At 34.4% G+C, this 12,414-nt stretch overlaps 1 long non-coding RNA gene across 1 annotated transcript; it reads left to right on the top strand.

Annotated features, from left to right (window-relative positions):
• The first annotated feature begins 571 nt into the window (after positions 1 to 571).
• Positions 572 to 11,721, top strand: LOC121106686. Its single transcript, XR_005839474.1, has 3 exons — positions 572 to 847; positions 1,001 to 1,067; positions 11,202 to 11,721. It is a non-coding gene; the product is annotated as an uncharacterized LOC121106686 (long non-coding RNA).
• The last annotated feature ends 693 nt before the right edge of the window (positions 11,722 to 12,414 follow it).

Genomic DNA, 12,414 nt, shown 5'->3' with positions numbered 1-12,414 from the left:
AAGTGGCTGACACACAAGAAGATTGTATTATCATTCAGTGAGACCTGGACAGCCTAGAGAGTTGTACAGAGAGGAACCTTTGGCAGATCAGAATAGGCCACACCTTGGGAGGAGGCATAAATTCATGCATCAGTACAGGTCTGGGGATGACCTGCAGCAAAGGAGCCCTGCAGAGAAGGACTTGGGTGTCTTGGTGGATGGTAAGACAACCATGAACCAGCAATCTGCCCTTTGACCTAGAAGTACAAAGGAATGCTCGGGTGCATTAAAAAGAGCATGGCCAGCAGGTCTAGGGAGGTTATATTCCCCCTCTACTCTGTCCTGGTGAGGACACAGCTGGAGTACTACATCCAGTTCTGGGTTCCTCAGTTCAAGACAGGGAACTGCTGGTGAAAGTCTCCTGCAGGACAACAAAGATTATTAGGGGCCTGGAGCATCTCCCATATGAGGAAAGGCTGAGAAGCCTGGGGTTGTTCAGCCTAGAGAAGAGAAGACTAAGGGAGGATCTTATCAACACTTATGAATATCTAAAGTATGGGTATCAAGAGAGTGTTGCCAGGCTCTTTTCAGTGGTGCCCAATGGGAGAACAAGGGGCAGTAGGCACAAATGTGAAGTCCCATCTGGGGCTGAGTTTGGCAGTGTCATTAAATGGGGAAGAATCACTGCCTTTATGACGCAGCAGAGGCTGGAGCAGAGGAAGGACAGATGGCCTGAACAAGGCAACATAACATTCTGTAGAAGGCTGTGAAGCTGTGGGCTGTTGGCCATAGGCCTGCAACTGCTCAGGGACTACTTGGGTATCAGTCAGCATGTTAAGAAATTGTGTTGCGAGCAGGACATCAGTGGGTGAGTAGTTCTGTTATTATTAATCGGTGGGTGGTAAGTAATTGCATAGCATATATACGTATCCATATATTGTTATCATTGCATCCTTGTTTCTACTTTCCTTATCTTAGTAATTCATTTTTATCTCAATCCACAACTTCTGTTTTGTTCCAGTTTTCATCCCTCATCCCACCTGGGGAGGAGTGAGCAAACAACTGTGTGGTGCTCAACTGCCTGCCAGGTAAAACGACAGCAGAGAGTGACAGAGCCTTGGAACAGGCTGCCCAGAGAGGAATGAGAGTCTCCTCTGGAGATATTCAGAACCCACCTGGATGTTTTTCTAGGCAACCTACTGTAGGGAACCTGCTTTAGCAGGGGGCTAGCAGGGGGTTGAGTTTGATGATCCCCAGAGTTCCACTCCAGTTCCTACAATTCTGTGTTTCTACGTTTCTAATAAAAGAAAAGAAAATCAGTGTAAGATCATAACAAACTGCAGAAACATTCATTGTGCTCTTATATTACTCCAATTAATATAATATTTGAGATTTACTGTTAAAGTACAAGGAGGATCTAACTTGTTTCTGGAAAAAAATTGTGTTGGGATCACAAACAGTAATCATATTTAGAAAGGTATTTTCTTGCACTTTTCCATGCCTTGATTTTGCTCTCATTTCACTCAGTTGAAAACTAATTCATTTTGGAATGAAGGCACAAATATATACATACTAAAAAAAAAAAAATGTTTTCTTTCTCTGTTTGTCGCATTTCAGCTGATTATACTAATTCCAGTTGATCCCCCTTTAGCACATCTGAATAAAATACAGAAATTTATGAATGAGAAAAATATTTCCTATCAAAATAATATTTGGGAAAATAAAAGAATTAAAATACAAACAGAAAGATTTAAGTTATATATATGTATATATACAGGAAAATATAGATGATTACTTTATTGCTTCTAAATATTTGCCTCCTCAGAGTGGACATATCACTACCATCAGAATCAAAAACAATTTCTTACATTTCTTACAGGTTGAGAAGATGTTGATGAACTTAGTTAAAACAGACTGCTTCTTTATGCATGTATGTTTATTGTCTGCTGTGAGCTGTTAATGACAGAAGGGTAATTTCATCTGTACTTTTTTTTCCCAATAAAGAATGTTTCCAATTGACAGCCATACTTCCCAAATAAGCATTCTGTGATAAAAATCCTTTTTAAACAGCACTTAGATCACTTTTACAGTGATTAAATTACATCAGACATTTATTTTTTAGCTACATTAACATTTATTTTGTAATTATAAAACTCAGTGGATAAGGAGGCCATTTAATAACAGAAACTTTTGTTTTTCATTACTATTTTTTTTTTCCTGATGGAATTATTACATCTGTTTTTCAAAACATTACAGCATACAAGACTCATCCATGAAATTTCACACAGGTGATGGCAGTAGGCACCAACCAAGCAAGAATCCAATTTGTAAAAGCCTTCACTTTATCACATCACCCTTGAAGGATGCTCTATGCAGTAACTATTTGAGCTATCCATAATAAATGATCCACGGGGAAAAGTGATTAATCATATCTGAAGTTGTTAGTTTAGCAAGGTAAAACACATCCCAGTGTCTTACTGATACATATTTAGAGGCACAAATTCAGTGACCAAAGTGGATTGGTAAAAAGTCCCTAGTTATGTAATTTATTTTAAGAAAGTTCTTTGTTAAAGAAAGGCCATGAAGACAACTTCCTATAGCACAATCAAATGAGCATTAGAAAAGAATGATCTCTTCTGGCACATACATGGACTGGTCAGATGGCTGATATTTGCAACAAGTATAGGATCACACAAAAACAGATGGCACAAAAAAAACACTTATTTTTTTTTGCTCTATTTCCCAAAAGAGAAAACAATTGACACACGATCTGCCATGACATATTGTCCCAGTCTGCTCTGCATCTAGCTGTAGCATTTCATAATACTTTTTTCTTCAAATGAGATGTTACAAAACAGTCTTGATCTCTAACATCCATCCCTCTACCACTAAAGTTTCTTAGGTATTTGTTTTCTTTCTCATTACAGCACTTTAGTAATTTTGGCCAAATTTTCTGTTGCTGTTATAGCAGGTACCAGTAGATAATATTTAGGCATGAGGATCCTGATAGTTTTTCCCCAGCAAACTTTTTCTGTGACACATCACAATTCTTTTCATGTGAAGGAAGTATAACATGAAACACAGATCTAGGCATCAGTTTATTTCTGAGTAATTAGTGAAACATATAATGTCTGCCACTAAATTTTCTTCTTCATACAGTAACTGGAATTCACCAGAGTAAGATCCAAGCACCTTAATAATCAAAGCAACCTGTGCTGTTATCTTCCGAATTTCGCTTCCCAAGGTTATGGAGTATGATTTAAGATTCTGGATCACAGTAGATAATATTCTGAATATTAACCAGCTATCATACAGATTCTTAAAAATATCCCACCAGCACTTTTGAAAATACAATTGGTTCTTTTTTATTATTATTATTATTTTTATATTTTTTTTAGCATAAAGCTCCTCATCTCTTCCTTCCCAACAATCTAGCATTTCTGTACAATGAGATACTATAGTTCATAACAGCATATTGAATGCCCCAGTCTGCATTCTCCCCTCATTAAAATTTAATATGTTTATTATTTACAGTTTATACTTGTCTTACTGCATTATGATATTATTCATCCTTTCATCATGTAGCAGCAATATGAATACATCAAAGTGCTATGTTACTGAACAGTCTGCAATTATCAGTCCCTGAAGTGTTACATTTTTCCTCTTAAAAAAGCGATGCATTACATTTTTTTCCACTAAGATCCTTTAAGCCATTAGTTTGACTGAATAATACTACAAATGACCACTGAGTATTTTTTTTCTGCTTTAATCTCAGTTATCAATCTCTTATCTGAAAGTAAGCAGCTTTTATGTTTTCATTATAACTCTTTTTTTTAAAGTGTTATAAAATGTGCAGGATGAGAAGTGAGGGAACGGGTTTATTTATTTTATTTTATTTTATTTTATTTTATTTTATTTTATTTTTCATTAAAGTACTTCTGAAATGTCAATTAGGTTATTTGTTAAATTTCTAACTTCATAATTTCTGTTAAAGGACAGGTTCTAGACTGAGACAGTACTTAGAGAATTTCAAGACACCACCTACATGATCTTAGCTGTACCATTTATTATTCTCTTTCTGGAGTACTTTGCTTTGTTGCTTGTATTGTATTCTGTTATTCTGTTTTCTGTTTTTGCTTGTTTCGTATTATGTTTTCCCAATGAGAAATGGAGATAAATATATTTCTTTCCCACGTTTTTTTTTTTTTATTATTATTTTATTTTTGAATTTAGATTTTTTGAATGGGTGCTACTTATTTTATGTGGATATCTTAGGCACTTTATGTTCTTTGCAATCCTTACAGATTGTCTTGATATAAATATACTAATAATACAAAACTAGAGAGAAAATTTGTCATCGCTTAAAATGCATCAAATGGCAGTGAAACTGATGCAGTTTTATCATTTGGTAGGTAGTATCTGCAGAAAATCTTGATTAAAACCAATTAATAAAAACTGCAATCTTGGATATCTTTCATGATATTAAAGTAAAGTCAGGATAACTAAGAATAAATTTTAATGATTTTACAAATACCTATTGAAAGTCATCAAAAGTAAATTAAGATGTGGTTGAAAAACATCAAAACATCTACATAAACATCAAGTTCCAACTTCTTGCTTTTGCTAACTGCTGGATATAGAAAAGCTAAAATGCCTAATATTTAATCAAGATATCTTGAGACAGAAAGTTAGCCATCCTATTCCTTTTCTACAAACAAACAAAATAAAGTAGCACATCCATCCTCAGAAGACAGACAAGAATAAATCATATCTGATCAATCTGATTGCCTTCTGTGATAAAAAAATGCCTGGATCTCTAGATGAGGGGAGATCAGTAGATATAATTTAATTTGACTTCAGAAATGCTTTTGTTGCAACCTCTCTCCTTTGAGGACTTCTATTCTCTTTCCGAGCAACCTGATTTGAATTCAGGGTTGACCCTGTTTTGAACAGGAGTTTTAGTTTAGAGACCTTCTGAGCTCCCTTCAAAACTGAGCTATCCTGTGACTTTAGGCAGTCTTTATAAGAGTGATGAGATCTAACTTGGTTGAATCAGCATTCTCTAATGCCTGTAGAGAATCACTATGGTCTTTATATAAGGGACTACAATAAAGTGTCTAAAATTAGTTGGAGTGTAATGAGTGTAGTACATTTACCATTATCTGGATCCTTTAAGAATGGATTAGTGTACATTTTTATTTTCTCCGGCTACTAGTGCCATTTCTACAGTTTATAACAGATGAGAGTTGCTCTAAAATGTGATGAGTGTTTTGTAAATGGCTACATATGGACTGGGTAATTAATTTTACTTTCAAAACACTAATGCTACTTCCAGATCTGCTGCCATTCAAATCTCAAAGGTGGAGAATGATCACAGGGGAATACTTTAATTTAGGGGATATTTTTTTTCCACTGACTTATTTTTATTCCACTGTTAGAAGTATAACACTAAGTATTAAGTAACTTTAAACATAGATAAAATATAGCTGATTGCTATAGAAATAATTTCCAATACCATACTTCTCTCTTAAACACACAAGAAAGAAGTTTTGTAAACAACAACAACAAAAATTTTATTATTTCAATTTAAATTTGTTCTTTCATAACATGGGATAATCATATCAGATTAGGATTTGTTGTCACAAACACTGTCTGAATGCTCTACAATTATCTTGATACATGCACACTACAAAGCCTGTTGAGGCTTCAAGCAGGAATCCTTATGCTGTGTCATTGTGTCTCATCATAAGTAATCCTCATTAAAAGTATATAAACAATAGTGCCTTGCAGTGATGATAAAAGACCTGGATGGTTTTACATTCTATTTAAAATCTCACTACACAGAAACCGACCTCCAACTGGATGCTGAGCATCTTAATGAATCATATTAAATGGTTGTTTTTTTTTTTTACTTTGAGGCAGTTTCTAACTCCTGATATCTGCTTTCAAATCATTCTTCACAATATTAAATTCATAAGTCATGAAAATTCCTGGTCACTTAACTGCATGAAAGCCAACAGTATCTGAGGAAAAGGACTTAGGCTCAGGAGATTTGAACTCTATTAATCTCAGACAAGTAATTTCATTTTTGTTTTCCCACTGGTGCTCTTCTCTCTCATTACTTAATGAGATACTGGGAGTCCAAATTCAGATAGGACCTCTTTAACACAATATAACATTCTTCTAAATTATTACTTCATACACAACAACATTCTGAGTGGGGGGAAAAAAAAAAAAAAGAGGAAAAGTAAAACAACTGGATCAACTATTAAATCTTACAGAGGTTTAAATCTTACCTCGGAGATTCAGATGTAATGATCAATTGTAGAACAGATTAGATACAGACAGCATAGTTCGTACATATATCAGAGCACAATGTATGTCCTGAATACAGAACCACAGCTTCATTTTAAATGTTCCTTGTATTTTCTTCTTAAAATAATATTAAATTCCCATCTCAAATCAAGTATTTACACAGAGTTTAACTACCTTTTCATATAGTTTTATTGGACTAGATTCTTGTTTATAAGTCCAGAAATATCATTTACATTTGCATTTTATATTTTTTAAAAAATATAAATAAGGCATTTATAAACCACACTGGACACTAAACTCGTTTCAGACTGGAATGGATTCTGCAGAAGATCTTAGTTATCCAGGTTGGCATCAGGCCAGATATATTTTCTGATTTCACAGTATACAGAGAGACAAGTGTTGTCTCTAAAAATCCTATCAAACGGGATCTTACAGGTTACCTAGTAAAGCAGAAAGTGTTGATTATTTGATATCATCTTCAAGGCAGAGAAAGTCCTGTTCAAGAACATTTAGTTCAAATGGCAAATTAGCAATATCCATATTGAGTTCTTCATAATAATTCTAATTAAAAAGCTAAGAATGAGATACATAGCTGTCACAAAAACAGCTGTGAAGTATTAGCAGATCATCACGTTATCCAAATGAGGTTTACACCTACACATTGATGATCACTGCTTCTTTAAAAAAAAACAAAGTGTATCATCTCCAAAATGTATTATTCCAGTTTGCACAGTAAATAGATTGCTTTCATTCTCTGCTGTTTTCAGTGATAAAGATCAGCATTAATCAGCTACACCTTGCAATTTTGGTTAAAAATTCATTTTTACTAATGTCTTTGGATATGATTAAGAATCAGAAAGATATATATTCTCTTTCTACTTCCATAGATTTACAAATGCATACACAGCACTAGACAAGTTCCTTTCAAGTTACCATGGATTTACAGCATTATCTTCTTTCTTGAATGCACGTTGTAGAAGAAGTAACTGTTTTGTAAAGTCATTTCATTAAGAAATAGAAATTCAGTGGATCTATCTTATTAAAAGAAACAGTAGACTTTGATGGCAAAAATATTTAAGAGCTGTTTGTGACAGTCATAGACTTTACTATTTTTTTTTTTTTTTTTACCCTATATCTTATTTGAAAGTTAGTAGAGAGTATAGGAAATGATAGGAGATTTCACTGCATTTATAACTAATACAGAGGCAGATTCAATGTAGAGATGCACAATGAAGGGACAAGAGAAAAAGTTCACATGCTAAAGCTGTAAAGGAAAGAAAAATCACAATGTGATTTAACAGGTAGGCTGTAAAACTCATCTACATAGGACACACTGAGCAACCTTATCTACCTTTGAAGTCAGCCCTCAGCTGAATACAACTTTGAAACAGCTAATCTCCTGAATTTTGTACCCATCTAAATATTTTGAAATCTGGTATCTATGTTTCACTTTACTCATTCAGGAATTACTTACTCCAAAATTTTCAACAAAAATTTCCCTTTCAGAATTGTCAAAACAAATACTATTTGACAGAGCAAATTCTTAGCTACATAAACTATTTTTCAACAAGGTCACCATTGTTAGTTATGCTTTCTTACTGACAAACAAGAGCCTAAATGTGCTCACATAACTATTTGGTCTCCATAAATTTTCAGTAAGCATCAATGAATGTTAGTGGTGAAATATTTTTTTGCATGGAGGAATTCAATAACATACCTTCCCTTCATCTACAAGTCTATGTCAGATCGCATTTTGTCAGACTGCTCCTCTGCTGACATCTGTTTCATGGCAACAAGATATAACAGTGGGAAGATTCAACCTCTACTGCCATCCCACCAACATTCACCTCTGATGTTGTGGTACAAAATAATAAAATAGGAGACATTACTTTTGTATCAGCTCTCATACTTCAGTGGGTGAAAACAAGTGAAAAACAAAAATTGAACTTGGAAAGTCCACAAATTATACAGCAAAACTAGAACTGATCCTGACTAAAAAAGTTTTTGAAACATATAATATAATACTACAGAAGTCCTAAATCTTCCAACAGAAATACATTCTAATCTCCATTTTCATCTTACAAATGGTAAATTTCTGTGGTATCACAGAGTCATAGATTGACTTAGGTGGGAAGGGACCTCTGGAGGACATCTGGTCCAATTTCCCTGCTCAAGCAGAGCGCCTAGAACAGGCTGCCCAGGACCATGCCTATGTGTCTCTTGAATAACTCCAAGGATGGAGATTCCACCATGTCCCGGAAAACCTGCTCTAGTATTCCATCAACCACACAGTACAGATATGCTCCTTCATGCTTGGATGGAACCTCTTTTGTTCCAATTTGTGCCTGCTGCATTCTGCTTTATCACTGGGCAACATTCAAAAGAGTCTGGCTTTTCTTCTTTTCATTGCATTATATTCAACATTTCCTTGTAAAAAACAGAAAAAAACACAATCACTAACACTTCACATAAAATAAGTAGATAAATATTGCATTTTTTGAAAGTTATGTTCCAGCATGACTTACAAATGCCTTAAAGAAGATGTACAAAGTTGATGAGGTTGAGATAGGAACTAAAGGAAAATGAAAGTGTTATGAATATACTGACATGATTAAAACCAGAAAGTCACTGTATCCTGTTTATGAGTAGTTCCAACCAAATAAAGTACTCAGAATCGTGCTATTTATCCGAGGTGTTAGTCAGGAAGGAGAGACAACTCCTGAGAATAATTCTCATCAGAAGTAGAATGAATTGCCCTCTGGAGATGCTTCTTTAACCTCACTGACTAAGAGAAGAGCCTATTCCTCACTTCAGATTCCCATGTTAGCCAGGAAGAAAGTAGGGTTAGCTCATAAAACAGCCTTTTTTTTTTTTTTTTTTCTTTTTCTGTTTTTCTTTTTTAGTAGTTAAAAACTGCAATGAGTAGAACAACTCTAAGGCAGCACTACAAATACTAATGAAATAAAAGTTGAAATGGTTAGAAAAAAAAAATGCAAAAGCATTACAGTATTACTGAACGCTATTATTCCATTAAAACTACTTGAGTACAGATATAATAAATTTGTGACAGTGAGATGAGAGCCTGGATCTGGCCATTTATCTAATGCTCTAACAATGTATGCATCACCATTACAACATATAATGGGTCAGCGAACATTCTGCAAATGGAGCATGTACCCCACCACATTCCTCCTTCCCATGCAAGTGAAGCCTTTTCCCCAACATAATGGGGTGATTTCCAGCATTCTGCCAACTGAGAGTAGCCTTTGTTTTGAGACCTCAGATCATGGTGGACATTACACAGTGCATGCCATTTTTAACTTGCACAGTTCAATAGAAAATCCAGTTCAACAAGTGTCTTTGTAGAGGCTGTAGAATTGATATGTTATACTACCATAGACTCATCTAAATTCAGCTGGATCATACCCAGGTTGAGACATATACACTTGGACACTTCTCAGATCTTACGTGTTGTTCAACTAGATAGCAAAATGTAGAATATACATAAGAACACTCACCTTAACATTATCAAATGAACTTTCTTATTTTGGTTCTGGCAACATTTTCTGTTCCTTCTTGAAGCCTTTTGTAGGCTGCTTTCCAGGGGAATAAGTTCCCAGCATAAAAGCACCACAGCTGCACTGAGACCCAGCATCAGACTGAATCATAGAATCTCTGAAGTAGAGGCAAGCACAGTGCAGGCAAGAGAGAGGCAAAAAACAAGCCAATAATACTACATTATTCGCTGCTTGATTTGATTTCTGGTCAGGAGTGCAATTTCCCAAAAATGAACTGTGACATTTCCTACAGCTGCTTCCTCAGCATACAAAAAAGGAATCAGGTAGCTTGGGACTGCCATAAGGGAAAATGTTTGCATGCTCTAGGTCTGTACACAGTGCAAGAAAAAAAAAAAAAAAAAAAAACAACAGCAATTCAACTATGTGATGGAGTTCAATTATATTGATTCTCTTTCAGCAGAACAGAAAGAACATTATGTTTAAGAATGCATGGCAAGCAGCCATTCTTGTTATCATTTGATAATTTGAAATAAACATTATCCATTCTCAATATGAGTTTAAGATTGCAATCTTGTGTTGAACAGATGTTGAACTTAATAGAAAAATGGGTTAAAAATGGTATCTTTCTGATGGCGTTTCACGCTTATGTTTTAATAGAGCCACCTGTGTTACCTTCCTTTAAACAGTAGTTTATTTTTTAACATATATGCAATTTTATTCCTTTGATTTGGTTGACTAGCTTAGTCAATCTTTTCACTAGAAAAAGAGCTCTAAACACACCAACGAAACAATAGAAAACTAATAACAGTGTTACTCAGTTGAGGCAATTTAATACAAGTGGATCTATGTTTTTTTTTATAACACATTACATATATTTTGTTTCTGTCATTCACTTGAAGTATATTTTTCACAGCAAAACCTCATAATGTTTTATGCAAATATTCTGTCAAGGATCAATAAGCAAGCTGATTTGATGGCTTCTCTTTATATAACATGTTCAGATTATTTGAATCAACGTTTTGTGATGACAGTGATAAAGGAAGCCTCATGCTTTGAGTGCAAAAGCAGCTTAAACTAATTATGTTTGTACTGCATGGCAAGATATTGTACTGTGTATTAAATTGGAGAAATACCTGTTTAGTGTCTCATTTACATTGATAATTATTTTAATAGTGTTTTTTGTTTGTTCGTTTGTTTGTTTGTGTCTTCAAAATATTAAGAGAACTACTTGATGGCCTATATCTTACTTTTCATTATATCAAAAGTTAACTAAAAACATTAAAAACAATAGTTATATACATAACTATAAACATAGTTACCAGAGATAATAGTAATTGCTTCAATATAATAAATATATTTCAACTCAGCAAATTCTTAATTTTAAAACAGAGTTATCAAGCCACTACTACTGAAGCTGACTGAAAGCTTTATTTTGAACTGGATGGAATACAACCAGGACCTAACAAACATCTCAACACAACAACAATATCTCTAAACCCATCAGATTTTTAAAACTGCATATGTATCATAACGTTGACACCACATGCACTTCTGCCAAGACAGTTTATGAGCTTTAGGAATGACAGATGAACTACACTGCTGAGAGTTCTGCAGCAACATTTCCAACGTGTTCAGAGATGCGTACAATTTACCTCAGTCTAAGTGTGTTGCAAAGGAAGAAGATGAAGACAAACCATTTTGCTCAAGTGTGGATACCAATTTGCAAAGGCAAACATTTGCTTCTGAATCCACTATTGCATGTTATGCAGGTATTAAATTGGATTTATGTTAGAAGTAAATTGGATGTTAAGGTAGCATTAAAGAAACAATTTAATAAAAACATTCAAAACAAGTTGAAAGTATTGAATTAAAATGATTTAAAACAAAATGACTTACCAATCCATCAGTAATATTTTAAAGCCAGTTTTCTCAACAGCAGTTGGAGCCTGGGGAACGAAGAGAGATTTGTCTTAGTTCCTCTTACAGGAAAATAGTAGTCAGAAGAGGATTCTTGTGTATCTGATGCCTCAGGGTCAGTGAAATCACCTCAAGCACATTAGTGCATATCCCCTTGTACTTGAGATTACATAGATTTATGTCAGAAAGGCATACAATCTCAGGTATTAATGCAGATAATCAGGATTTTTCTTTTATATCATCCTTTCAAAAGTTATATTTAAAATAAATTAACTATTTCATAAATCTTTATGAAACAATCAAAGTACACAAAATTAGATCTCTTAAATTTTTGAGGCAAATTATAGTAGTTAAGCAGTTTCCTATGATCATAGCATACATAGGTAAGTCAGGCATTCCAAATTAAGTTCTACTCTTTGGCAAGTCCTTGACTGTACATAACTTCTGTTTTTAATCAGACAAATTCAACAAAATGTATTAAAAACAGTTATAATCTTGCAGTGACAAAGAGGGCTACCATAAAGACCACTTGAACATGTCCCTTGAAGCCATACACTGAAACACAATTCCTTGTAAAGAGAGAAATCCGTATACATAGAACCACAGAATGGCTTGGGATGGAAGGGACCTCAGAGTTCCAACCCCTCTTGCTGTGGGCAGGGAATGCATACATACATGCTGATTG

The sequence above is a fragment of the Gallus gallus genome, chromosome 1, assembly GCF_016699485.2.
Source record: "Gallus gallus isolate bGalGal1 chromosome 1, bGalGal1.mat.broiler.GRCg7b, whole genome shotgun sequence".
In the NCBI taxonomy this organism is placed as follows: Eukaryota; Metazoa; Chordata; class Aves; order Galliformes; family Phasianidae; genus Gallus; species Gallus gallus.
Note: the sequence above shows the minus strand (reverse complement) of the source record. Positions and strands in the feature narration are given on the sequence as shown.